At 41.5% G+C, this 27,247-nt stretch overlaps 1 protein-coding gene across 1 annotated transcript in view; it reads right to left on the bottom strand.

Moving 5' to 3' along the window:
* Nucleotides 1-5,564, bottom strand: part of EPC2 (enhancer of polycomb homolog 2) — a 73,404-nt gene extending 67,840 nt beyond the window's left edge. The window contains exon 1 of the mRNA XM_054972490.1: nt 5,550-5,564. The gene's annotated coding sequence lies outside the window, so the exon portion shown is untranslated. The remainder of the gene's footprint in view (nt 1-5,549) is intronic.
* Between the last annotated feature and the right edge of the window lie 21,683 nt (nt 5,565-27,247).

Below are 27,247 nucleotides of genomic sequence, written 5' to 3'. Positions count from 1 at the left end.
GGCCCGACACGCAAAGCGTACTTCACTCTTTTATTATTTTCATTATTTATTTTATTATATATATATATATATATATATATATATATATATATATATATATATATATATATATATATATATAATATATTAATATATAATTATATATAATTATATATAATAGATATATAAAAAACATCAAAACTAATTCAAAATAAAGGTCCACGCAATTTATCATTCTTCAGAAAATAATTCTTGTAATCTCTGTAGTTAGGGTATTTGTAACGGGGGTTTTTTTTAGTTGAACATAGTCAATAAGGGAAATCAATTTTTCTACCAATGTATTTTTCTCCACTCTTAAAATATCTTGGTTCAGACATGCAAGCAGTTGACCAAACCATTCTATCAAAGAAGCCTAATCTTTTGCTCACACACCCCAAAAAGGAGGACAGCGGTTCTTCATACTTTCTCTTTGAGAAACTCAAGGTACCTTACATGCATACTTTAATGTGAATGGGGTGGGGTGGGGGGAGAAAAGACATGTCCTCAGTGTTTCAGTGTAAGAGCACTTCATGAGGCAGACAGCATTAACCACAGGAGCACATTCAGAAGCAAACCTGGGTTTGCTGCCATATTATCTACAAAGCAGTACAGAAATGGTACTGCCTTTTCCCTTTATCTGGGTAGAAAGAGAATTTCAGTAGCTGCTACAATACTGTTCTGCACCGTTCTGTTATACCAAGGTAGAGACACCAGTTCCTCCAAGCTGTTGGTCACCCTAGGGCCCAATTGTGTGTGTATGTCCATCACGTCATAATCGACTTATGGTGACCCCAGCAAGGGGCTTTTGAGGCAAGTGAGGTGGTTTGTCAGTGCCTTCCTCTGCAAAGTCTTTCTCGGTGGCCACTCATCCAAGTACTGACACTGCTTAGCTTACAAGATCTGACAAGATCAGGCTATACCATGCCGCCTTCCCTCCCCAGGACCTAATCAATTAATGAATAATACTTTGCTTTTATATAGAATGTTTCAAAGGGTTCACATCCACATTATTCTCATCGTATTCTCTATAACAGCTCTATAAAGTTGGTGTATTGTTTCCATGTTGCATGTTAAAAGCTGACAGACTAATCTCTAATGCCACAAGGGTTGCCAGCCTCCAGGTGGTTGCTGGAGATCTGGAATTCCAACTGATCTCCAGGCCATAGAGATCAGTTCCCCTAGAGATGTCCACTGGCCAATTCATAGTGCGCCAGTGAACATTAAAAGACCCTGAATATGAACTCTTACTTTGTCAATTTAAAGTGCACTGGTGCTAGAACCACAAGGATTTGTAATATACCATTCCTCGTTTCTGTCGAAGGGAGCTCTGGCTCTCGAAATTTCTTACTCTGAAAATCCAGTTGGTCTTTAAGGTGCTACTGGAACCAAGTTTTGCTCTTCTACTACAGACTTACATGGCTACCTACCAGAAACCATACAAGAGTGAGATCAGCCCACTCCTGTATATTATATATAGGTAAATGGGAACAGATCATGTTAGGTGCTTATTACATTCTGAAGCAGTATAATCATAGAATGATTACATAGATTTGTATAACACACACATCTATGTAAACCAACAAGTCCCTTTGTTTGAGAGAAAGGTGAGCTTATATATATTTTTAAATAAATCCACAAAAGCACATTAAGGTCCTTTTCATGTACATATACACTAAGGTAGATAGCATTCTGCAGATACCACACAAATCTTTGACATTCACATCAGCAGGCAGAAATCTCAGTGGAAAGACTGTACTAGTCTTTAGGTATGCACTCGCACAGGCAAACAAAGAATGCTCAGAGAATGTTCTCCAAGTGAAAATTTGACACACATCACCCCTGTGTAACAGAGAGACACAAGCAGGTAAATCTTCCATTTACCACTGTATAACATGGACACATAAGATATGCTTTAACTTCATCTGCTCAGAACTGATAACCTCTCAACTTTTAATCACTTTTGTGTACTTGGACATCCAGACTGAGAGTTGCCTAATTTTTTTACTATTGAGAGCAGAAAATAACATAAGGCTTCATCTGTGTACATGTGCATGTATATCCTTTATGACGAAGCTTCTTTTTGTGTGACATTCCAAACGACTAACTACGTATATGAATGGAGAGTAATTGCAGAACTATAGTTTATGATCTCAGGCTGATACATTCTGATGTAAAGAATGTCAAGCTTTTCCTGATAGCTGGACTGGAGAATGCACATATTGGGCTATATTACAATCAGCACTAATATATATGCTAAGTCCACAGCTATGGATCATGCACATCTATTGCCATCTCAAAAATTAACCTAAGAAGATAAATTAACCTAAGAAGATAAAATTTGAAAGTTTTATTTATATCTGCTCTATAAAGATATTTTAAAGGCTTTTTTTCAGTCCAACAGACAAACTTGAGAACCCTTCTGGACATTGTCAATAAAATAAGTGGCCATGAACAAAATACTAAAAACATTATATTTATGTGCGTATACAGACTTACTTTATTTTTACTCCTACTAGGAGTGCCTGTCATTCTATGACACATGCTCATGCATCCCCCACACTCTCCAATTTACATTTATATGCACATGCAGGAGTCCAAATATTAAATATTCACAGCTTATACCTAAGCAAACATTATCAGTTTATTACTTCAAGCTGCAGTGGTGGCATTATCTACCTTCTCCTCAGCATTGCAAAAAGTACATCATACACACAAAAAAAGCTTACCGGCTGTAACTGTGCAGTTGAAATATGCAATACATAGATTATAAGAAAGCACTTGGAGGTAAACATCGATTAGCATGAAATCCTGTAACCATTGCATACCAGTTGTCTAACATCCATCAAAAGCATGGTTTTAAAAGTAGACAGACTAATAGATGGGTGCTAACTAATCTAGATGTACACTTGGTTACCCTGTTTTCTTTTAAATTTTTTACATACGGAATAACAATATAGCAACAAGGGTAGCAGGTCTACACGTAAGCTTCTATGAAAGGTCTCCAAATTTATAAAAAATCAGTTCATACAGAATTGTTGTCTGTATGCTATATGTTCACGTGATTAAAGTTATACGCTGTTTTCTTGACTAAATCAATCGAGCTGAAGTCCTCAGAAGTCAGTGATCCAGTGGATAGAAAGTAGGACATGGGTTAAAATTCTTGTTCATGTGTGAACTAACTAGACAGCCTTGAGCAAGTCACTTCTTCAGCACAAAATCCCTATTGGTAAAATGGGATCAGTAGTAACTCCACATACAAACACACATAGCAACAGCAAAAATTAAACAGATATGACTAGAAGAATTTTCTTTGCCTTCATGGGGACTACTCTAGGGTCAGTAATATTAACCTTTAATTTCTCAAGAAGAGTTCTATCAACACTAGCCCTTAGCAATTCACACTTAAGGTAATACCAATATAGTTATCTGAGAATCAAGCTACCTGTCTCCACTTGTCATATGATATTTTGCACATTTTTGAATGGCAGATTTCATATTTAATTCTTCAAAATACTTTCAGTATTAACTTGCAGAAATGGCATTCATTTTCATTTGTCACAATAAATCTGTTAGCCTTTAAGGTGCCACAAGACTGTTCTTTGTTTCTGCTGTAAAGGTAATAGGCAGGAACTGAGCCTAGAAAGGTGATTATATTGCTAATTACCACCAATTCCAAACAAGATAAGATAAAGGGCTGGAGGGAAGGGACAGACCTGGAACTCTGTTTTGGCTGGATTTAGTTTCCTTGAAGAGGAAACAGCAAATGAGAAGTGATCAGCGTGCATATTTAAGAGGTGATAAAGGTGTGATGTGTAGCATGAGGAAAGAAGGGATGAAACATAAAGCCATAAAGAGAGTTGAAAAGGCAGCCATGCAATCTGAAAGTGGCCGGGAACAAATATTCCAAGCATACTTCATTTGAACTTTTTAAAAAGGTAGGTAGTCACGTTGGTCCATAACAAAACCCAAACACCAATCTATGCAATACCTTTTATTAAGACCAACCAAAATGACACACAACACAACCTGACTGCTGTGGCCAAATGGCTGAAAGTGAACAAACTGAAACTGAACTCAGACAAGACAGAAGTGATGCTGGCTGGGATAGCAGAGATCCTGAAGGACATTGTTCTTCCCCCGTTCGACAGAGTTCAGTTGACTCTTGTTGATTTGGAAAAGAGCCTAGGGGTTATACTGGATCCAGCATTGCTGCTAGAGAAGCAAGTTAATACAGCTGCAGAACAGGCCTTCTCCCAACTCAGTCTAGCCTAGAAGATGGCCCCCTACTTTGACATGGCAGATCTGGCCACCTGGATCCATGCCACGGTAACATCAAAACTAGACTTCTATAATGCACTTTACATAGGTCTCGTCTCTCTTCAAAGTCAATGTGGAGCATGCATATCGGCTGAATCCATGCTTACTGGCACAGCGCTAAACAGGCGGAGTAAGAGCGTCTTTCTGGCGAGTTTTATGACGTCATCGCGTCATGATGCCGCTCTCATGGCACGATGACATCATAAAACGCGCCAGAAAGACGCTCTCACTCTGCCTGCTTGGCGCTGTGCCGGTAAGTGTGGATTCAGCCATCACGCCCATTGGCTACCCATCAGTTATGGGCTCAGTTCAAGGTATTGGCTATCACATACAAAGCCCTTTGTGGCCTTGATCCCTCGTAACTATGGGACTGCCTCTCTCCCTGTGCTCCACCAGGTCATCTTTGCTCATCTGAACAGGACCTTTTGAAGATATTATCTTGCAAATGAGCAAAATTAACCGCCATCCACATTCTCTTTTATGACCCACACTTTGTGGATTGGCCTGTCTGTGGAGGTCAAGAAAGATCCCACTTTCCTGGCTTTTCCCAAACTATGAAAAAGTGAAATCCAGCAGTCAAGTCATAGTTGACTTATGGCAACCCCTGGTGGGGTTTTAATGGCAAGAGTAACAGAAGTGGTACGCCATTGCCTGCCTCTGCAACCTTGGTCTTTGTTGGAGGTCTCCCATCTAATTACTAACCAAGGCTGACCCTGCTTAGTTTCTGAGATCTGATGAGACGGGGCTCTCCTGGGCTCCCCAGGTCAGGATCACAAACTAAACAAAACTGAATTATTCAGTTGGGCTTTTTTACATAGGTAGGAGGACTATACAGTATTGAAATGGTCCAGAGAGATACTTTGGAAACGGGATAAGATTTGCAGACAATTATTACTGTGAATTGACTGTTGCTGTAACCTATTGCATTGCTTATGGGAAGTTGTAGCCATCGTTCATATTGATTTAAACTGTGCAATCCACCTTGAGTCTCACTGAGAAATGTGGACTATAAATAATGTAAATAAATATAAATTAATTAATTAATTAAATACACCAACTTTGGAGTTCTCCTAACTCTTTATCAGGCAGGTTGATTAAAAAAAAAATAAAAGGAGGGAGGAGAGAAAAAACGTTAATGAAAGAAAGGCCTTAGAGATTCCCCCACCCCTTTTGTCAGCCTGATAGAGTTCTGATGAATTCAAAAGATTACCCACTATGTATTGTCGAAGGCTTTCACGGCCGGAGAACGATGGTTGTTGGGGGTTTTCCGGGCTGTATTGCCGTGGTCTTGGCATTGTAGTTCCTGACGTTTCGCCAGCAGCTGTGGCTGGCATCTTCAGAGGTGTAGCACCAAAAGACAGAGATCTCTCAGTGTCACAGTGTGGAAAAGATGTAGGTCATTTGTATCTACTCAGGAGGGGTGGGGTTGAGCTGAGTCATTCTGTAAGAGTTTCCCAGGGTGTGGAATGCTAATGGCGGGAGGCTTCACTGTATCCTGAGGAGGTTCTTTTGCATATGGATTGGTGCTTGATGTGCTAATCTTCTCTGCAGGGCTATTGTCGGGTGTGGAGTGTTTTGTTGGCCTGGTGTTTTTCAGAACTGGAGCCCATGCTCTGTTCATTCTTAAGGTTTCTTCTTTCCTGTTGAAGTTTTGCTTATGCTTGTGAATTTCTCAGGATACAGTGAAGCCTCCCGCCATTAGCATTCCACACCCTGGGAAACTCTTACAGAATGACTCAGTGAAGCCTCCCGCCATTAGCATTCCACACCCTGGGAAACTCTTACAGAATGACTCAGCTCAACCCCACCCCTCCTGAGTAGATACAAATGACCTACATCTTTTCCACACTGTGACACTGAGAGATCTCTGTCTTTTGGTGCTACACCTCTGAAGATGCCAGCCACAGCTGCTGGCGAAACGTCAGGAACTACAATGCCAAGACCACGGCAATACAGCCCGGAAAACCCCCAACAACCATTACCCACTATGCTGTGTTATTTTGCTTGGTCATAAAGAAATGTATATTACTTTTGTTTTTGGCTTCTGTGAGCTCTGTTGAAGTCAATCAGACCAACTTCCACATAAACATAATTTGGATTGTTGTTTAAAAAATAAAAGCGAGTCAGTTGCCGTTTACTGCGAAGGTTTGTTTTTAACTTTAACCAAGAAAAAGTCACCAGCTTTCATGAACCATTTATCAAATACATGGAGATAAAATACAGAAATTTTAGTATTTTTAAAGGAAAGAGATTGGGCTTGTGAGGTACCAGCATCCACTTATCTTATTTGGAAGTAAGATCTCTTTGAAATTAGAAGAAAACAGTTCAGCATAAAGGTTCTTAGGATTTGACACCAAGTCATATGTATATTCACTTAACTGAGATCAGAATCGGTCTGATTTGTCCTTAAGTTGCATTAACAGTGACAACTTTTTAAAAGTGCATATCTAATGTTTTGATGAATGGGAAAGGAGACTGAATACAGAAGTAGTGACAAATACAGAAACAGAATTTTTCATTCTGTGAACAGTAGGAAGAAAAGCATTTAAAATCAATTTAGGTATCACTTGTGAATGCAGCTTAATATATTCTAAGAATGCCCTCCTGCTTTTAAAATACTATATATTATGTTTAAAAATAAAACAATTGCAATCAGACAAATTTAAACATTCAAATTTTTTTTCCTGTGCTCACATATCATAGGTCTGCATCTATAAATCAAAGCCTGTATTAGTCAGAAATTACATCCGGTTTCTGAAGGGCCCTCTTCAAGTTTGTATTTCAGAGTAATATTCAAATGTGACATGACACATTCACAACTAGCAAAGTGACATGTATCATTATGACAATGAGACATAGAACACCACAAGCCTAACATGGAGTTCTTGAATTACGGCAGCACTGGAAGAGTCACGAAAATAATCTAAGTCCATGTTTCTTGCCAACGCATTCCTAACATTTAAGCCCACATAATACCGTACAGCCTGTTGTCACCAAGACTGGAAACTGCCACAAGCAACATGTTGAAAAACAACCCAAATTAGCAACTCAAAGCAATACACCAAATCCACCCTCAAGCAAAATTCCCGGTGAAATTAAATCAAAATGCTGAACAGAAGAGCCATTGGTGGTTTGGGGAGACAAAAATCAGCATCTTCAGCTGCAACCAGAAGCACACAAGGAGGGATCAAGCCCAACGATTTGAGCTTTGACGTCATGTGGAAGAGGAAGACAGCTGCATTCTGCAGGGCATCTAAAACCTTTGAGTGTTTTTCCAAGGAAGGCCTTCCATTCATTGCAGTAGCTTTAGTGCAGATAGTTCCCACTGCTGACCTCTGACCCAAGTGTTACTAATATAATACCTGAACTTTTCTCTAGGCTCCCTGTATGTACCATTCCCATTTCTAGCAGTTTTTAAAAAGCATGCTAAATGCTTACCAAACGTTCTGTTATCTGTTAGAAAGAAAGGCCATCCGGCATCATCATCGTTATCATCATAACTGTTCTTATATACCACTCTTCCAGACAGATGTATGTGCCCCAGAGAGCACTTCGTTCAACTGGAAAACATCTACTGGTGGTCCCTGGCCCTAGGGAGGCTCAGCTGGCCTCTACCAGGGCCAGGGCCTTTTCGGTCCTGGCCCCAACCTGGTGGAATTCCCTGTCCGAGGACACTCGGGCCCGCCAGGATCTTGTCTCATTTAGGTGGGCCTGTAAGACAGAGATGTTCCGCCAGGCACATGGCGGAGGCTAATTTTTAGCCCATCATTGCAGAGCCTTCCACTGGCCTCCCTCTACAAGGGATATGGAGAGTCCACTCCCGCTGGTTGCCCCAAAAGGGGCACAGTATTTTATCTAAAAGAGTCTAGTAGCACCTTTAAGACTAACCATTCATAGTCTTTATTCAGTCCCAGCTGGGATTGAATAGAGACTATGAATGGTTATCTCATTATCAGAAGTAACTGACTTCCTTAACGGTAGCAAACTGATCTCCATATCAGAAGCTACTGTTTGCATCTACTCCTCCCTCCCCTCTCCACCTATATATCTGACCAGTTTCTTCTTGCCCTGCATGCATCTGATGAAGAGAACTGTGATTCTCGAAAGCTTATGCTACAATAAAGTTGGTTAGTCTTAAAGGTGCTGCTGGACTCATTTTGATTTTGCTACTACAGACTAACACGGCTAACTCCTCTGCAGTACTTTATCTGTTTTTAAATTGATTTTAAGTTGTATTTTAACCTATGTTGTACCTCGCCCTGAGCCCACTTGTGGGGAGGGCGGGTTAAAATAAATAAATAAATAAGACTAGTACCCCACTCAGAACAGTGAACAAAGTCAGTGTGTATTATCCCCACAATACAGCTGGGGATTTGAGGCTGAGAGGAGTGACTTTCCCAAGGTCACCCACTGAGCGCACGGTAGTAGTGGGATTCGAACCAGAAGACTGCTGATTACTTAACCACCATGCTACAGCAGCTTCACAAGAAACATTTGGGCTGTATCTGATAGAAGCATTCCTCTAACAGTGACTCCATCCCCTGGTGCAAGGAGCTTTCTTCCGATGCACTCCTCACACAGGGGGAAGGCTATTTCTTCTGTGGAATGGATTCATCCAGTTTATTCCAAACCTTTATTCTGTTGGTGGTCCTTGAATCTGAGTCATAAAAGGAACAAAACCCCTGTTTTATTTCTGAAATAACAAAATGGGTTGTAACTTGGGCCAGGCCTCACTCGGGACACCCAAGCATCAATAAAGCGCACCCATTACCTGCCTCCCCAGTGCTGGGACCCTTCTTATTATTTTCATTCTTTTACTCCAAAACTGTGACTTTGAAACATCAAGAGGGTTTTCCACACAGATGTGCCTTCAGATGAAAAGCAAACACGCCTTTAATCCATCTATGTAGCTTTTTAGGAGCAACTTCAAGCAGGCATTTGCTCAGAAGGAATTGCACTAGTAGTATTCATGCACCTGCCATGTTACACATTGTGCTATTGCACTGGTGCAGCTGTGCTGTACTGAAGCAGACTAAGAGTGAAATTCTAAGCAGAGTTACTCCAGTCTAAGCCCATTGGAGTAGTTCTGCTTAGGATTTCACAGTAAGCAATGAACTAAACAGTCAACATTTGGAACAATTAAGTGTATGGGGGGAGAATCTGCATTTCCTCAATAACATTACTCAGTGGCATTGCATGTGTCTAAGCACTGGTCAGCCACGCCTGACTTTTAACATAGTTTTAACATACAAACGAATGCATGTTTACTTTCATCTTTTGTTATATTTATAGAATTAAGGGGGGGGCGTGTTTGCTTTCTTTTCTTAGGAAGATTGGTTTGGAGCCAATGTGCAGACATTACTAGGTGATATAAGTGTGTGGTTTTAAATTAAGAATTGCTTTGCAGATTTAAACCAGGATTTCTTGGAAAATATTCCACTGAGCACAATGTGAAAGTTCAGAGTCAGAAACTGATTTAAGTTTTTAAAATACTTCATTTATGAAAGGAAAAATAACGTACCCACTGGCTAAGATTTCTGGTTCAGTTCTTTGTGGGGGTGGGGACATCCATACTATAAAGTATGATTTATACCACCAGTGTAATGTTTTTCAAACTACCATACCTGTCTTCAGTGCATGTATAACAATTATCTGTGAGGTTGTAGTGGCAGGTCATATTTTCATACTAGTTTGCATGCATGTCAAATCTATAGTGCATTGTGCTTGTGATGATAAGTAAGGTAGCTGGGTGAACTAGTGTGATGTCATGGAATGTTTATGCACATTGCTCAGGGAACAAAGCTGTCAACAACAAAATATTTTTTTTATTTATTTATTTATTTATTTATTTATTTATTTATTTATTTATTTATTTATTTATTTATTTATTTATTTATTTAATAGTCAGGCTTTCTCACGGAGACTCAAGGTGGATTCCAAAGTATAAAACAATGCAGTCAAATAGTATGAGATATCTAATAAACAATGCAACAGGACTAGGATAACAAAATATGAAAAATGTAAAAAAGTATCAGATACGCTTTGTCAAACAATGCAGAACATGCCATTACAGATAGCATATACAATAAACTGATAATGCATACCACAAAAAGTGGCACCGGGTACAGTTCTGATTCTTTTTATAAAAGTGCCTTACTGACTGATTCTATTATAGACCTATTCCCTTCATTAAAATGCCCTTCTGAACAATTGTTTTACACAGTTTTTGTAAATGACAGAAGTGGGGGAGCCTTCCTGACCATCTCAGGCATGCCATATCACATGTGTGAAAAACTGATAAAGCAATATGCAAAAGGGAAAACAAATGAGAGAGATTTAAGAAACATAAAGGTATATTCCAAACAATTATAATTATAAATATATAAAGTGCAATTTGCTACAAAAACGTGAGTAAGACCATGTACAAAGATTTCAAAATCCTTCCAACTATGAATATAAGAATTACCAAAATACAAGATTTTTCAAAAAACAGCAGCTATCATACAATACTGTTATAACCTGCTATAATTGTAGGTGCTGATATAAATCAAAGAAAGATGATGGAGCATTAACATTTCAAAAATGTAGGTAAGTATTTAAGAATTGTAAATCTTCATTTATCTAAATATGTTCTTTTTATTCCCTCAGGTGCTGTTTTTGGGGTCATAGAAAATCCCACGACTCTACAAGGAGCCAGCTAATAACTTGTTTCGTTGATCCTTCCTCAAGAGTCACACCAACAATTACACCTAAGCTAAAAAATAAATAAATAGCAATGAAAATTACAAATGAACAGTAATATTTCTTCTTGCCTTACATCATGAGGTCAGATAGAGCATATATAACCACTTATAAAAAGAAGACCACCTCGAAACTCTCTGGTGGTACATCATGCACTACAAAATGTCGGCCACTGGCAAAAGACGCCTGTCAGAAACAGCGAAAATAAAGGTCTGACTTAAGGTAACAGTACCCTAAATATATACAAAAAATCCTAAAAAGGTGAAACTGGCGCTCAGATGAAAAAAGAAATAGCATTACATAACATTGCAGAAATTACATAAAATACATTAGAGGAAACAAGCAAGTGATAACTCAGCATTTAGTCCCACAGGTTTCAAAGTCTTTAAACGATGGATCCAGAATGATTCCTTACAAGAAAGTTCTTTACTCATCCTTTCAGAATCTTTCTCTTGAGATACATGTAAAACAGAGAAGTGAAACTCCATCTCCTTGGAATGATGATGACAAAAATGTTCAGTTAAAGGAGCCTCCATAACGTGGTTGTGTATTTGAGACAAATGTTCCAAAATACAGACTCGTAGGGGTCAACAGGTGTTGCCAACATAAATCTTATTACAATAACAAATAATAATATAGACAACACCCGAGGTTTTGCATGTTGAAAAGGCATTTAGAGAAACAGTCAAATCTCCATTTTTCAAAACAATTTCTGTACCATTTAAAGACATCGGGCATACAGTACAGTTACCACATTTATAATAACCTCTGATGGGGATAGAGGTAGACTGCGGTGTAAGATCAGTATACACCAAATAGTCCCTGATGCTCCGCATACGTCGGAAGGCTATAATTGGAGAATCCTCACACCCTGGGATATCTGAAATCAAATGCCAATGTTTTAAAAATATTTTTAATCGTAAAGGCCAAGGAAGTATAATCAATAGCCCAGAATATCCCAGTTCTAGTTTTTTTAGGTTTGTATGTGAGAAATTCAGATCTAGGGATTACATCGGCTTTGGCAATTGCCTTATCAATTATTTCTTTTGGATTGCCTTTAAGATTGGCCTTTAAGATTGGCCAAGCCCCACGTACAGTTGAAATGGCCATTTCCCCACTGCTTGGAGCGGCGGGGAAATGGCCATTTAAAGAGCATCTTGGCTGGCCGGAAGGAAGTTCCCGACCAGCCAGCCAAACACCACCCACAATTTAAATGGCCATTTCCCCACAGCTCGGAGTGGCAGGGAAATGGCCATTTAAAGAGCGGGTGGCGCTTGGCTGGCCAGCTGGGAACTCCCAGCTGGCCAGCCAAGCCTCACCCACTCTTTAAGGCCACCTGTTCTTTAAATGGCCATTTCCCCAGCGCTCCGAGCTCCTGGATCAGCTGCTTGTCAGGGAGATCCCTGACAAGCTGATGATCATTTAAAGAGCAGGGCTTGACTGGCCAGTCCAGAACTCCCATCTGGCCAGCTAAGCCCCACCCACAGTTTAAATGGCCATTTCCCCACCACTCTGAGCAGAACTCCTGGCCGGGCAGCCAAGCCCCGCTGTTTAAATGATCAGCTGCTTGTCGGGGATCTCCCCGACAAGCAGCTGATCCATGAGTTTAAATGCCCCTTTCCCTGCTGCTTTGCAGCAGCAGGGAAAGAGGCATTGCTCTTTAAAATGAACCAAACAAACCAGTAGACCAATTCATGGGAGTTCGTGGAAAGAAGCTTCCACAAACCACTGGTTTGTGGGGGGTTTTGGTTTGTATTCCAGTTCATGCTCATCTCTAATATCAAGTACTTTGAACTGAGCCTGGTAACTGATGGCAGACAATGGAGTGACTGCAGAATAGGTGTTATATGCACATTCCTGATAGTAACCAAGCTGCAGCATTTTGTGCCAAGTGGATTCTCCAAGTTGATTTCAAGGGCAGATTCATGTAGAGAGCATTGCAGTATTCCAGTCTCAAGGTTACTGTGGCATGGATCCAAATGAACTGAGTCAAGATGAAGGTGCTCAAAAGCATTTTTGCAGAAGCATTAACTTGCTTATCCTGCAATAATTCTGGGTTCAGAATAAGCTGTAGGCTCTTAACCATGTCAGCAAGGGTGGCCTGACCCTTTCAAATGTGGGAAGCACAATGTCCTTCAAGACTTAAACTGTTCCAGCCTGCATTATCTCTGTCTTGTCAGGATTCAGTTTTAACATGTTAACTATCAGTCTCTTAACCATGGCAGTCAGGCAGTGGCTCAAGACCTCTATCATATTATCAAGTGACTTGTATAGAGAAATATAGAGCTGGGTATCAGCTTAATGAAGACAACCCACTCCAAAACGACAAATAATTTCTGCTAAGGACTTTACAGGTTGAATAGCACATGGGATAAGTCCAAATCTTGTGGTACCCCACAGGACAATTCCCACATTGATTATAATTTGTCTCCAACATCCACTTCCATAATCTTCTGTGAGGGAAAGGCAAGTTTTTGAATCAATTGGGATTTAACCCCTTTAGGTCCAGGAAGAGAACTATCATTGTGGGACATATTTCAAAGAGAGCTTAAGCAGTAAGGAAGCTAAGGTGGGGGGGGGAGGCAAAGTGAATGGTAAGAGGTACAAATGACTGAAAAGCAGGAACCTAAAAGAACATTTGAAGAAAGAAAGAAAGAAAGAAAGAAAGAAAGAAAGAAAGAAAGAAAGAAAGAAAGAAAGAAAGAAAGAAAGAAAGAAAGAAAGAAAGAAAGAAAGAAAGAAAGAAAGAAAGAAAGAAAGAAAGAAAGAAAGAAAAGGTAGCTAAAGGATGCAGGCAAAGTAAGCAATGAGATGATAAATAGGGGTCTTAAGAAGTAATTGGTGGGATCTCCACACCTCCCCATATCTGAAGAAGGGAGCTTTGACTCTTGAAAGCATTTATTCTAAAAATCTAGTTAATCTCTAAAGTACCACTGGACTCAAATCCTGCTTTTCTACTGGAGAGAGAAGGAAGTGGACAGATTTGGAGGACTGTGGATTAGAGAACTGAGGTCCTTGGGTTGCTAGGTCCAAAGGTCTGAATGGCCTGCTGTGCCTTTAAGGGTTACAACCGAGGATAAATTTTTCTGGTTCTAACTGCATTGCGTGACCTGGTAACCTTACAAGAGCCAAGAAGCACTGTTTGTATTGGAGGACTGGATTTCACACATCTTTTTAACCCAGCCAGCCAATTCTTTGGCTTTAGGCTTCTAAATTTTTTTGTTCTGGAGGTCTGGACCATGTAAGAAGTGACGTTCAGCTATTTCATAATGTCTCCACTCAGCTTAAGTAACAGAAGAAATTAGCTTGCGTGCAAGAGGAAGGAATATAGCCAAAGAGTGAATGTCATGCCAATTCAAATTTTAGGATTAATTAATCTGGTTAGTCTATCAACTTAACTACACATCAAAATGCATATTTTGCGGGCAGTGCTGTAAAATCTCATGATTACCCTAATCTTTTGTTACCAACCTCCAGGTATGTCCTGGAGTTCTCCTGGAATTACAACTGATTCCCAGATTACAGAGATCAGTTCTCTTGGATGAAATAGCAACTTCAGAGGGTGGACTCTATAGAATTACATCTCTGTTGAGCTCCCAAAACTCAAGTTTATGAAAGTCCTACTCTCAAATCTCCAGGAATGTCCCAAAAAAGAATTGGCAACCCTACCCAAATCCAACAATGGAGAAAAGAACAAGATAATTAAGAAAGGGTGAAAAGTAGTAATTTGTTCATATATGAGTGTGTATATGATACATTTATTTATTGGAGATATTTATATCCTGCTACTCTTAACCAAAATTGGTTCTTAAAACACCTCACAATAAAGTAAAACATAATATACTTTATTGTTTTAATTTGTATAACTCCTTTAAAAGTGATCTGAAGTCTGTTCAAAACGCTCCTAAGACACATCAAAATGTGGCATGGCAAAAATCTAACAATCATTTTAAACAGCAACTGATAAGTAAGAAAAACGGTCAGCATGATATCGCATATGACATCTTAAAGTCACTTTAAAAGCAGCAAAACATTTAAAAAGCTAGTAGCACGTGAATAATAAAGGCAGATCTTCTTAAAATAGGATAAATTCATACACAAGAAAGAGATTAGTCAACAAAATCCTTGGGAGAATAAGTATATTTCAACCTGGTAGAGAAATCGTAAAAGTATTGGCCCTAGGAAAATGGATGTGGGGAGGGTATTCTAAAAAGCCCTGTCCCTTTTCAATGGCTGCCTTGCCTCCTGTAATGGGAACAGGTGGAGGTGGACCTCCGAAGATCTCCATTGACAGCCAGGTTCATAGGTGAATCTTTTAGGACTACTGTACATACACAGGATGTTTTGCTTTGCCATTTTTAAACTAGTTCTACCCAACCAGGTTTATCTCTGAGCAGAGACCTTAACTGCATCTTCCACATAGTTCCAACCCAGCATATTTTTCGCTATTCCACATTAGCCTATTAAATAAACAATCATTTCCTAATTTGTTACACTTAGTGGTTAAAAAAACCAAAAACAGTCCAAAAATTCTGGAAAAGTGTTCAGCACTTATTACGGAAGTGGTGCATTTGATGGATCATGGTGCTGGAGTTGCCAAGAGGAATATCTTCAGCACAGGGGAAAGTGCTAAGCATTCTGATAGATAGATGAATGGATTTGGAGTCCTTTTAAAGACTATGAAGTCCTCCTTTCTCCCTTTCCGCTGAAAACTCCCTATTGAAATGAAAGGCTCCTCTGTCCTATCAATGTCAATGGGGTTTTGTCATTTATGAAAAGCTTAATCAAAGTAGCTACTAAGCATGCTGAGTGGCGCCTGGTCAGAGTTAAATATCTCAGCTGTTCCCAACTATTTTGATTTGAAGTTTCTTTAAAGGTTTAGAGGACTAGCCATCACTGGAACTCTCTATCTTCCCCTTCCTTTCTAAAGAATTGATTGTTCAAAATTATCTATATGATGCCATGATACTAATATGTTAGAAGACAGTTTTAAAAATCACCCCAGTGTGTCAGCATCTTGATGTTTAAATATGTACCTTACTCTGGAAATATCCAGTCCTAAAGTGGCAGGGGTGGGGCGGGATAGTGAGATTCTAGCAATTGTATGTGTTATAAATGAAACAGGCATTTCAAGAGTTGTTTAAAAATAAAAACCCTTTCTGCCCAAGAGGTTAATTTAACTGTCATACAACACTTATAAAAGAAAGTGAGAAAATCCTGCAACTTCCACAAACATACCCAAAGTGTGCTGCTGCTGCAATTACATTACTGAAGTAGACTGATACAATTACAGCAATCTCTGTATTTGCTTTTATAAATGCACATTTGCATGCGCACACAGAGTTAAGGGTCTGTTTTTTGCTTGTGATAGACTACCATTTGGGAATTCTGTTTCCCTAGAAGTAGAACTTTGTGAGAGGAGAACAAAATAATTATCTAGGCATTTTATCCCATATGCTCAAATACTTACTGACCAAACTGGCAGTATTGTACTGCTTTTCCATCTATATGAAGTGCATGTGAGTTTGTTTTGTTTCCACCTTTCATCCTTTGGCCAGCTTCATGTTCTTGTTGGTCCACAGCTTCATCAGAGATCAGTTCTTGGCTTGCCTCATCAGAGGTTGCAACAAGTTTTGCAGATACTGGGGAACCATCTTTCCCTCAGATGCCTCCTATTCCTGCAATATGTTTCAGCTTGTTGTTTCCGCTGTCTAAAAGCAGGGTTCAGCTGTTGTTCCCATGACTGATGCTTTTAACCATCCTGCATGTGTCTGCATTCACACACTCTCCTCCTCTCATAAGGGTGGAAGAGGCACAGTCCACTTATCGTAGCAGTTCTTTTGCCAGCACTGGAGGCTCTAACTTGCAACAAACACCAGTCAGTTACCTGCTTGTCAGTGCTGCTGATGTGGCACAGAGGGCTGCATAATAGGCTTCACATTAGGAGCTCTGTAGGGGCAAATTCAAGACCTGAAATACGGTTGTTTCTCAAATTGAGTAAAACCAAATTGAGATCTGAACCATCGGCTAAAGTTTTCTGAAGATATGTTTGATGGTTTGGACCATTTGGCCTTATTGGACTGGGAGTAGCCTGGACTGGCGTGTATAATGGAGAAGCCCAGTTAGAAGCAAATTGTTTCATCACTGAACTAACAAAAGGAACATGGTCACAAAAGAGTTCTCTACGAATACTATGACATGCAAACAATATTCTCATCTTCTTGGCTACAATCATGCCTGCTGTGGTATCCAGCAAGAACGTAATTTCGAGATACTTTGAATAATAATCAACAACTATAACATAGGATTGGCCATTGAGCCGAAAAATATCAGCTGCCAGTTTGAACCAAGGCCAAGTCTAGGATCTCCTGTGAGGGCCATTGGTTCTCTGTAGTTGCTAGGCTGAAGTTCCTCACATGGTGCACAATGTTCACCCACTGTTCTATGTGAGCATTCATTTGGGGCCAACACATTGTCAAGAATTCAAGGAGATTACAAGATCAGGAGGACCTACCCAAAATACAGGAGCTGTCACCAGCTTCCCTACTAAGTCCTAGCCAGAATCTATGGGAAAAGCCTCAAGCCTTACTAGGCTATTCCTGGGGTCAGCTATGCTGAGCCCAACCAGAAAGTTACAAAAGGTAGCAGAGGGCCAGTTGGTCTAGGCACTATTTTCAAACTGAAGCCAGAAACCAAGGAAACACTCCACAGATATAAAATATATGTTTTAAGAAAGTGAATAAAAATTCTAATTTTAGAAAGTGTGCAAAAAGAATAGGAAATCATCAAACAGCTAATTAGCCAAATACCTAAACATACCTGACACAAGCTTATGCCAGTCTAACAGAGCTTCCAGCATCAAAGTTTCCAGGTAAATCCAGAGGGCCAAAGGTAAGGATCTAGCTGGACCCAAACTCAGGACAAAGGCATAACTGAACTGACATTTTTTAGTCCATCTTTCCAGGAAACACAGGGTGGCTTGGTTGACCAATCAGAGCTTGGCAACAACATAAGGGGATGATATTCTGCAGTTGTACCATTCCTGAAAATCATTGCACAAACCAAAACTGAGTTCAGATAAGCTAATTGGATGGAATGCTCTTGGCCTCGGGTCCCCCATCCTCCCACTGTAACAGTTTCTTGCCTTACAACTGGGCAGATAACAAGCCTGGACAGAGCTCTGGAGATGAGCTAACTTACAATTAACAAGCATACCCATAATACATTTTGACTCATGTCAAGCAGGCCTAAATGGTAAATATGGTTGTAGGCCCAATCAGGCCGTTTCTCCACATACATGATTTGATGAGCCCACACACACCACAAAAATAGAATGGAATACAATATTTCTAGTGCTGCAATTTAATCGTTGAGAAAGATTCTTGGACTGTACATTGGTTGATATAAATTATCTTAGATGGTCTTCTTGGAGTGAGTTCACAATTATTTTAGAACCTATTATAAGCAAGACATCTTAGGGTTGCCAGTTCCCTCAAGTCTCCCAGTGGGAGACTGGGATGCTGGCTCCTACCCTGTCTCCGCTCTTGATGTTGTGGCCATGCGCACGCACTCCCAGCATGTGTGATGACATCTCGATGTCACATGCGCTGGGAGGGGCAAAGAGAGCGGGCAGCTCTCTCTCTCCCTCACTGCTGCCGCCACGCCCCTTGTCCCTGTCAGTGCGGGCTGCACATGGGCAGCGGTGGCCACGGTGAGAGACCGAACTGTGGTGGCCACAGCCTGTTCTCTCGCTGCGGCCGCCACTGCTCCTGTGCAGCCAGTGCCAGCAGGGACAAGGGGCATGGCGGTGGCGAGAGAGCAGGCCGTGGCCACTTCATTCTCTCACTGCTGCCACCGCCATGCCCCTTGTCCCTGCTGGCACTGGCTGTACAGAGGCAGCAGCGGCAGCAACAAGAGAGCGGGTCATGGCGGTGGTGAGAGCAGCCTTCTCTTGCCACTGCCACCTGCTCTTTCCGCCGCCGCCTTCTCTCACGGCATGGGAGCACACCCCGCACCCAGGGGTGCGCCGTGCCACCTGGGGAGGGGACACCCCAGGGAGCACGCCCCCCCACTGGCCAGGTAAGTGGGCATGGGGGAGGGTGGGATCAGGGGATCCCCCGCCCTGGGCGGGGGATGGCAACCCTAAGACATCTTCACTCCTGATTTGGTTTCTTAGGGGCCTGTAAAGTCTAAGATCTATTTTAACCTTCTTCCTTTTACGTGGCCATACTTGGTCATGCAGTGTTCTGAGGGTCTGTAATTCATGGTGTGTGTGATCTTGTGTGATCTTACAGCCATTTTAAAAACAAATCACCGAGAGGCTCCATTTCCACCCAACTGTAAATTACTTTCTCCTCATGAATAGAACTTGGTGCAGAGAGCACATTAGACAAACAGAATGGTCAGTACTAAACAAAGGTCTCAGTTTTGCCCCTAACCCTTCATATAATTCATTCCACATCCGTGCTGAGTTATTTAAAATAATTAGGAATATTAGACTATGCAGATATTTTGGGGAGCAGTTGTTTTCGGGGTATAGAGAAACACCTTTCAGGAGCCACTTGAGCTTTATACCCAACGTAACAGATCCGAGGATAGAGACATTCAAAAGAGTTGTGTTAAGGGATCTGGTGAGACTAGAACAGACACAAGGGAGGTCGTGGCATAATCTTTCTAAACAAGAATGGAGGACCATTGATACCTTGGATAAGGATCCCTGCATCGTAATCAAACCTGCAGATAAGGGGAGTGGAGTGGTTATTAGACATGGGCATGAACCAAAAAAAATCAATGACTCTGCGGTTCATGGTTTGGTGCTGACGACGATCCCGAGGTCGCGAACCGCAATGAACATTTTCCGTTGCTGAAACGATTCGTGGTTCGCGGGTTGCAGAATGGCCCCTGTTGCACTTAGAGAGCCCATATTCCTGGGGAGTGTTTTGCAGGCTCTCCTACAGCCATCACCCAAGTTTGGACAAGATTGCAAAAGGGATCTTGGAGTTATACCCTCTCCAATCCAAGGCCCCCAGGAAACTCCCACTCGATACAATTAGAGCCACCAGTTGATGTTGGCCCAGTGTACAGCCCTAGCCCACCACTCCCAGAGGCCTGACCAGATCAGGCACTAATACTACTGTGAGCCCTCAGCCAAGGTGCCCCCTGAGCTTGGCCCCAGAGCCAGGCAGTAGCCCTGGAACCAGAGGAGATAGATGCCTATCTCAAAATCCCAGCTCAATTATCCTCTCTCTGTTTCTCCCCAAAGGCTAGCAAGTAGCAAGCAAGAGCTCCGTCCCACTCCACTGCTCACTGAAAGTGAAACCAGAACTGGGATCGCAGTGCTTTTTATTAGCTGAGGTCCCATAGAGCAACACAAGAGGTCTGTGTTTGGCCGTCAGAGCTGCCCATCAGGGTTTGCAGGGATGAGATTGGAGTGCCTGTACAGAACACCCCTCCCCCTCTCTCCCCCAGGTGTCTTCTCCCAACTTGTAACCGTTTTGCAGCTCCATGGTTGAAAGGAAGACCTGCTGATCAAGGTAAGCTGGGCTTCCATTCGGGTTCCAGGGCAACAGAAGGAGTGCAGACAGAGTTCAGGCATTCCCCCGGCTCCGTTTCCAGGGGAATTGATTAATGGCGTCTGAGTGTCTGGCTTCCCAAACCACGGCCAAATGCACCAAACCAGGCTTCTTCCGAACGCTGGTTCGTTGGCTGAGGACAATCACGATCTGCTGGATTGCGCAATCGCCAATTTCATGGGTTTTTGAAGTTCGTAATGCGGTTCGTGCCCATGTCTAGTGGTTATTATGAATATGGAAGATTATGTGTCAGAAGTCTTACGCCAATTAGGAGACAGGACTAGCTACTCTCTGACTCTGGCAGACCCCTACCTCTCACATTGAATTCAGTACACCTGAATATACACTACACATGGCAGACAGATGAGACCAGCATTAACTTTCTGGATGTGTTGGTTTACAAAAACAGTGAACGGAGAATTGGTGTAAGACCTTACAGGAAACTGATAGAACTTCCTGTCTTGGATACACATCTTACCATCCCAGCCACTTGAAGAGGAATATCCCCTATAGGCAATTCGTGAGCCTAAAGAAGAATTCCTCCCAACAGATAGATCATAGGAGAGAAAGCAGAACCCTTACTCATGCGTTTGGGAATTGAGGATAGCCAGAGCGTGTTCTGACTCAAGCCAAAATTAGGACAGTTAATGTAGAGAGGAGATCTTTATTTCTTCTCAAAGAGAGGGAGGAAACACAAATAAGATGGGCCATTGATTACATGCCTTTAGCCAACAACATGAGTAAAATTGTACGGATTATGCTTTTTTAGTCAACAATGTGAGTAAAATTGTATGGAAACATTGGCATCTTTTGGAAGGTATTGCAGGTTGTGATAACCTCCCTACCATCTGGTTTAAACGCACCCACAGCCTCTGTGATTTATTAGTGCATTCAGACTTTAAAACACCAGTGTTTATAGAGGAGAGACCTCTAGGCCACCACCCATGTGGACACTGCAATGTATGCAGTGTTAAATTGTTCCTTTGCCCTTGAGAAAGTGGACTGAAACAAGCCAAATATCTGCTGGCAGCTCATTGGGCTGGAGGGGCGTTTGGACAGAGATCTGTGCCCTGGGACTGCAGGTCTGTAGTTACCTGTGAAGGAAGATAGATGAAATATACATTTAATAGGACCTAGGCTGCACTTAGCTCTTGTTGTTGGAACAGGACCTTCATATGTCATATATTTATTCCTACTGGTGATCCAGAGAGGAAAGATCTGGCATGGACATTCTTTATACATATTATCTGCATTTCTATTACATCCATCTGCTTGCAGCATGTAACATTGCAATGTATCATAATGTCATAACAGAGACACTGAGGCACCCCTTTTACGTGTACAGCCTGTCCAGTTATGAACTTTAGCAACCAGTGTATTTATTGTATTTATTTACAGATTGTATTTATTTCATCTTCATATTTATTGCATCCTCATATTTATTATAATATATAAGAAATTTGAAAGATTTAGCTAGTTAGTATTTTGATAAGGGAATAATTCAATATCCATAATTGTATATGGCTACTATTTTGTAAAATTGTACTAGGGCACTTTATATTTATTCACATGGCGCACACTCTATAGAATTGCCATATATTCTTAATAAGATTGTATTGATTGTTTGTTGATGTACATTTCCCCAGCCTCTCCCTTGTTCTCAGAAGTTCCTATTTGATCTGAATATAGTTTTGCTCAGCCTGGGTTAATGCTCTAGCAGAAAAGGCAATTGGTTGGTTCTGCTGCAACAGGCATGCTCCTAAGCCGTCTCTTGATGTGCCTGCTCTGGATGTGCCTGCTGATTTCCAGCTGTTCTCTTAAATTAAAATATTGGAGTACAGGAGCAATTTTGATGGCCTGTCTGAGGTTGTCCAAGGCTTTCAACTGCTCATGTCCCTATTGCTGGAGAGTGTTACTTCTTAACAGGGCATACAGAGAGGCAGTCAGACTTGATTCGTATGGAATGTATTGCGCCAGGTACCATATAGTCCCCTAAGAGTCCTCAGATGTCAATAGGAAGATTGTGTAAATGCTATCTGCCCCATGAGGTGTAAAAAAGTATGCCCCTGCTGATTATTTACCCATTTTTACCTGCCAGTTGCTATCTTTTTCACTGAGGATAGTAAATCACTTCTTCCTGACATTCTTCAACAGTGGGGATAAATAATTGTGTAGATAAAGGCAAAGTTGTAGTGATCTGTTTTTCTTTTGCGTGATCACTAGAGACGGCTGAGCCAAGCAGTGGGCTTAGTCACCTGAGTTTCCAGTTGTTAAATTCAGACCTTTAATTTTTCCAATACAGAGAAAAGGATCTTCCTACAGTCATGGACGATCGGGGGTATTGCTGTGTTTAAATAAATACGGTGAGTGCCAGAAAAATGACCGAGCCCAAAAACATCTGTGTAGTGTTTGTAAAATGCATCTCTCAATGCAAGATCTAGGTGAGGCACCGTATAGACTCGCCAAAGTAAATCTAGAGTGATGTATACATCCCTTCTGAGTAATAGAAGATCATTTTCAATTATATAAAAGTTCAGTTCAGGTTCCTTGGGGGCCTGCTGTGCAACATGTCAGAATTGCCTCTTTTGAATTCATGCAGGCATTCCCAAAAGCGATGACTGTAACCCATGGTCTGTATATGGCACATTTGACCCTTCAGGGTTTGGGCTACAGCTGGGGTGGTGTTTGCTTCTGCTCCACCATCCAATTTAAAAGATACTGGTAGGCCTACTACTGCAATTGAGCTGTACCATGCATTAGAATGATTTCTGTGCCTAGAAAATGGTTGACTGAACATAGAACCCATAAATAGAATGCTCATTCCTTCTAGCTTTGCATTGTTTTCCTCCAGCCTGCATGCTTTATGACAAATTGCTGCAAAGGCTGAACACTGCCTGGGGTTGTATGCAGTTCCACAATCATAGCAACCCTCATTTGCGCTTCCAGAAGCAGTTGCTTGCAAAGGAAATTTTGCAGGGAGTTTGCCTTTCCTGTGTGGAGAACTTAAAGTGCATACAATGGCAAACCACCTGTGAACGTATACCATAAGGAGCACCACATTTCATTCCAAGGAGCTCTGAGTTGTGTTTTAGCTTCACAACCAACTGTAAGATTCATTCAGCTGAAAAAGAGAAATCTATTTCGCACTTTACGTACCTTCCTCCTCCCATTTCCCCTCTAGCTCAAGCAGGTTGCAAGCATTTATTATTGATAATTAGCTTTTATCATTACTATGACACTTCTTAAACACTGAGGATTACAGCTTCAGGTTCTGTTTGCATCACAAACTTTTGGATGTGAAAGGTTTCAGCATTCTGGTCTTATGAGAAAAAGCGGAACCATTTGTAGAAAAATTTTCCTTAGCCTTGGCAAAAACAAAGCTTGAATTTGCAGAGTTCCAACAAAATAAAAAAATTGCATTATTCAAGTCAGTGCTAGGTCACAAGATGTATATATCCCTGTCCATCCTTGGTGTGCCAACTGGTACTTTGCTTAGGGTTGCCAGTCCCCTGCTGGCGGTGGGGAATCCCCCACTCCCACTCTCCACCCCCTGCCGCCGCTTATCTGGCTGGCAGGGGAAAGGCAGAGGAACCCACCTCCTGGGGCACGCTCCTGGGCTGCGCTTTACACTCCTGTGTGCCGCCGTAGGTCAATTTCGGCCCAAATCAGGCTGCTGTGGAGCGCAGGAGCACTCCAGGGCCCGTTGTGCTGCCCCAGCAGTGCTCCCACACTCTGCAGCAGCCTGATTCGGCCCAAATTGGGCCATTGCAGAGCACAGGAGCACTCCAAGTCCTGTTGTGTTACCCTGGAAGCGCTCCTGCATTTCGCAGCAGTCTGATTCAGCCCAAATCAGGCCGCTGCAGAGGGCAGGAGCTCTCCAAGGCCAGTCGTGTGGCCCCAGCAGCACTCCTGTGCTCCACAGCGGTTCGATTCAGGCTGAATTGGGCCCGCTGCAGTGTGTGGAGCACTCCCAGAGGCAGCACGTGGCCTGTGCAATGACATCACTTCTCAGAAATGATGTCAGCACACAGGCCAGGAGCGCATGTGCACACCTGGTGAATGCACAAGGGCAGCATTCAAGTAAGTTCCAGGCCTGGAGGTTAAGGGGACTTGGCAACCCTAACTCTGCGTGCTTTTAAATTAGAGAACTTTGTATTTTTCTTTTTTCACTGAAGAGGATTTGATGACAATATTTTTGATATTTTCAATTTGTTGAGATTCTTGTCAATAACACAAAAAAATCTTTTTGTTAAATTGTTTTGAGGAGAAAATGAAATAACCCAACGTATTGTCACTGAGCTCCTTCAAGAATGAGCGGGATGTAATATTTTTAACACTCATGCCCACATTTAAGTTTTGAAACAATACTTCTAAAGAAAACCACATTTGTTACTTCAGTCAATGGAACTCAAAGACATCCTGGAATAAACAAAGTGATCCTGTGAGGTAGGTTAGGCTGAGAGAGACCCAGTGAAGTTCTTGCTTGAGCACTGAATTGTACCAAGGTCACCACTCTGCCCATCTCATCACACTGAACAGAACATTCACCAAAATATTATGTAATTTAAGGCTGAATTCTCTGCAACCTTCCCTGGGAATAATTCTTAATGAACAGCATGGGGCTGGCATTCCAGTAAACATGATTAAGATTGGGATCCAAATAAAGGCCTTTAGAACTATTACAATGGTTAATAAGCAAACAGACACAAAAGAGAGGGAGAAAACAATCTTAAACCCCACAATTCTCAATTGAAAGGCAATGTTAGAACACAGGATGTGGTGATAGCAAAATACCAACATGATATATGGCAGGAAGCCAAAATGATCTTAGAAGACTACTCCTCCCCGCTGAGGGATTGTTGTAGGATTATTGCAAAATGTGACATTTACTTTTTTTTAAAAAAATGGCTAAAAAGGTTTGATTGTATATGAAGACAGAGGGGGAAATCCTGATACCCTTTTACAAACTGGCAAATTACCATAGCTTTATAGACAATTGCCTCACATCCTCATATAGAGGATGGTGTGGAGTTGTTTTCTGCTGCCCCAGAAGGTCAGACAGCTAAACGTTAGAAAGAACTTCCTGACAGAGCAGTCCCTCAGTGGAACAGGCTTCCTCAGGAGGTGGTGGGCTCTCCTCCTTTGGAGGTGTTTAAGCAGAGTCTCAGTGGCCATCTGACAGGAATGCTGATTCTGTGAACCTGGGCAGATAATGAGGGGGAGGGCAGGAAGGGTTATATCAGTGCTTAGTTCTCATGGCGACCTTCTTACATGCCTAGGGTAAGGCTGATTGCAACACTGGGGTCAGGTAGCAATTTTCCCCAGGCCAGTTTGCCTAGGGAGCCTGATGGAGTTTTGCCATCTTCTGGGCATGGAGTAAGGGTCACTGTGTGTGTGTGTATGGGGGGGGTATATGGGAATTTCTGGCATTTTGCAGGGGGTTGGACTAGATGATCCTAGAGGTCTCTTCCAACCCTGTGATTCTATGATTCTATGATCTGTAATGTCTTGCTAAGTAATGAAGAGAGTTTTACTTTCTCCAATTTCCCTGGTATTCCAGTGAGGAAATTCCCATAATGAGAATCTATAAACTACCAGTTTACCAAGTAGTCAAGTGCACAATATGGGACATTATCAGTGAACTACTCCAAAATGACTCATACCTGCAACAGACAGAATAAAATGTCCATCCGCAACTGACCAGTTCTAGCCATTTGTGAAGAGACTTCAATTATCACTATCATCTCAGTGCAGCCCCTGCCCCAAGCTGGGCAAATGGACTGATTTTGAAGTGTGCACGTTTGACAAGTGCACAAATCAAGCACCAAATTCAACTTTCTACACATCAGCACCACAAGAATATCCCTGAGTTTTTAACATTCACCCAGCTTTGGACCACAAATAGTATTTGCTGCTGTGAATTCTGTAAAAATAACGTCACTGAAGTATCAAGCCTAACCCTGTGAAGTTCTGCAATGACAAGAAGACTACTGCATTAAGCTACAATTCTCTGTTGGTCTTCTCAGAACTTCTTCCCTCCAAAACATATGATTGTTTTAGAGTAAGTGTGTTGATTAATTCTTACGCTATGTTCAATGCATGTACAGCTGAATGTTTGATACAAACCTCACATTTATATAGGTCCTGGTCCTGGTTTCAATTATAAAGTAGATGCGTGGCTCTCTCTTACAAGAAGATGTATGCCTGTACATGCATGATTTACATGTGTTCACTGTAACATGTGAACAGGGTTTATATCTAGTGTGTGAGGGGGTGAGATTCTGTGCCCTCCTGCCCAAAGTCATCTCACATCTTTATACTTTTTTTTTGTAATATTTAACATAAAAAACTACAAAAGACTACAAAAATACAAGGGGGAAAGAAACAAAAAAGGGAAGGGGGGCTGAGGAAAAGGGAAGAGCAACATACAAACAACAAACGCTACACTACATGTCTTGTATTCCCTTCATGCTGCAATTTTTCTTAAAAGTTAACTTTCTAATATGCTATCAGATTGGTAGATCTTATAAATACAAACTGTATTCAGGATCAGGTTTTCTTCCCCCCCCCTGCGTCTCGGTCTCAGTTCTCTCTGCGCA

Source organism: Eublepharis macularius, chromosome 2, assembly GCF_028583425.1.
Source record: "Eublepharis macularius isolate TG4126 chromosome 2, MPM_Emac_v1.0, whole genome shotgun sequence".
NCBI classification, from domain to species: Eukaryota; Metazoa; Chordata; class Lepidosauria; order Squamata; family Eublepharidae; genus Eublepharis; species Eublepharis macularius.
The sequence above is the reverse complement of the archived record's forward strand: the minus strand, read 5'-3'. Positions and strand labels throughout refer to the sequence as shown.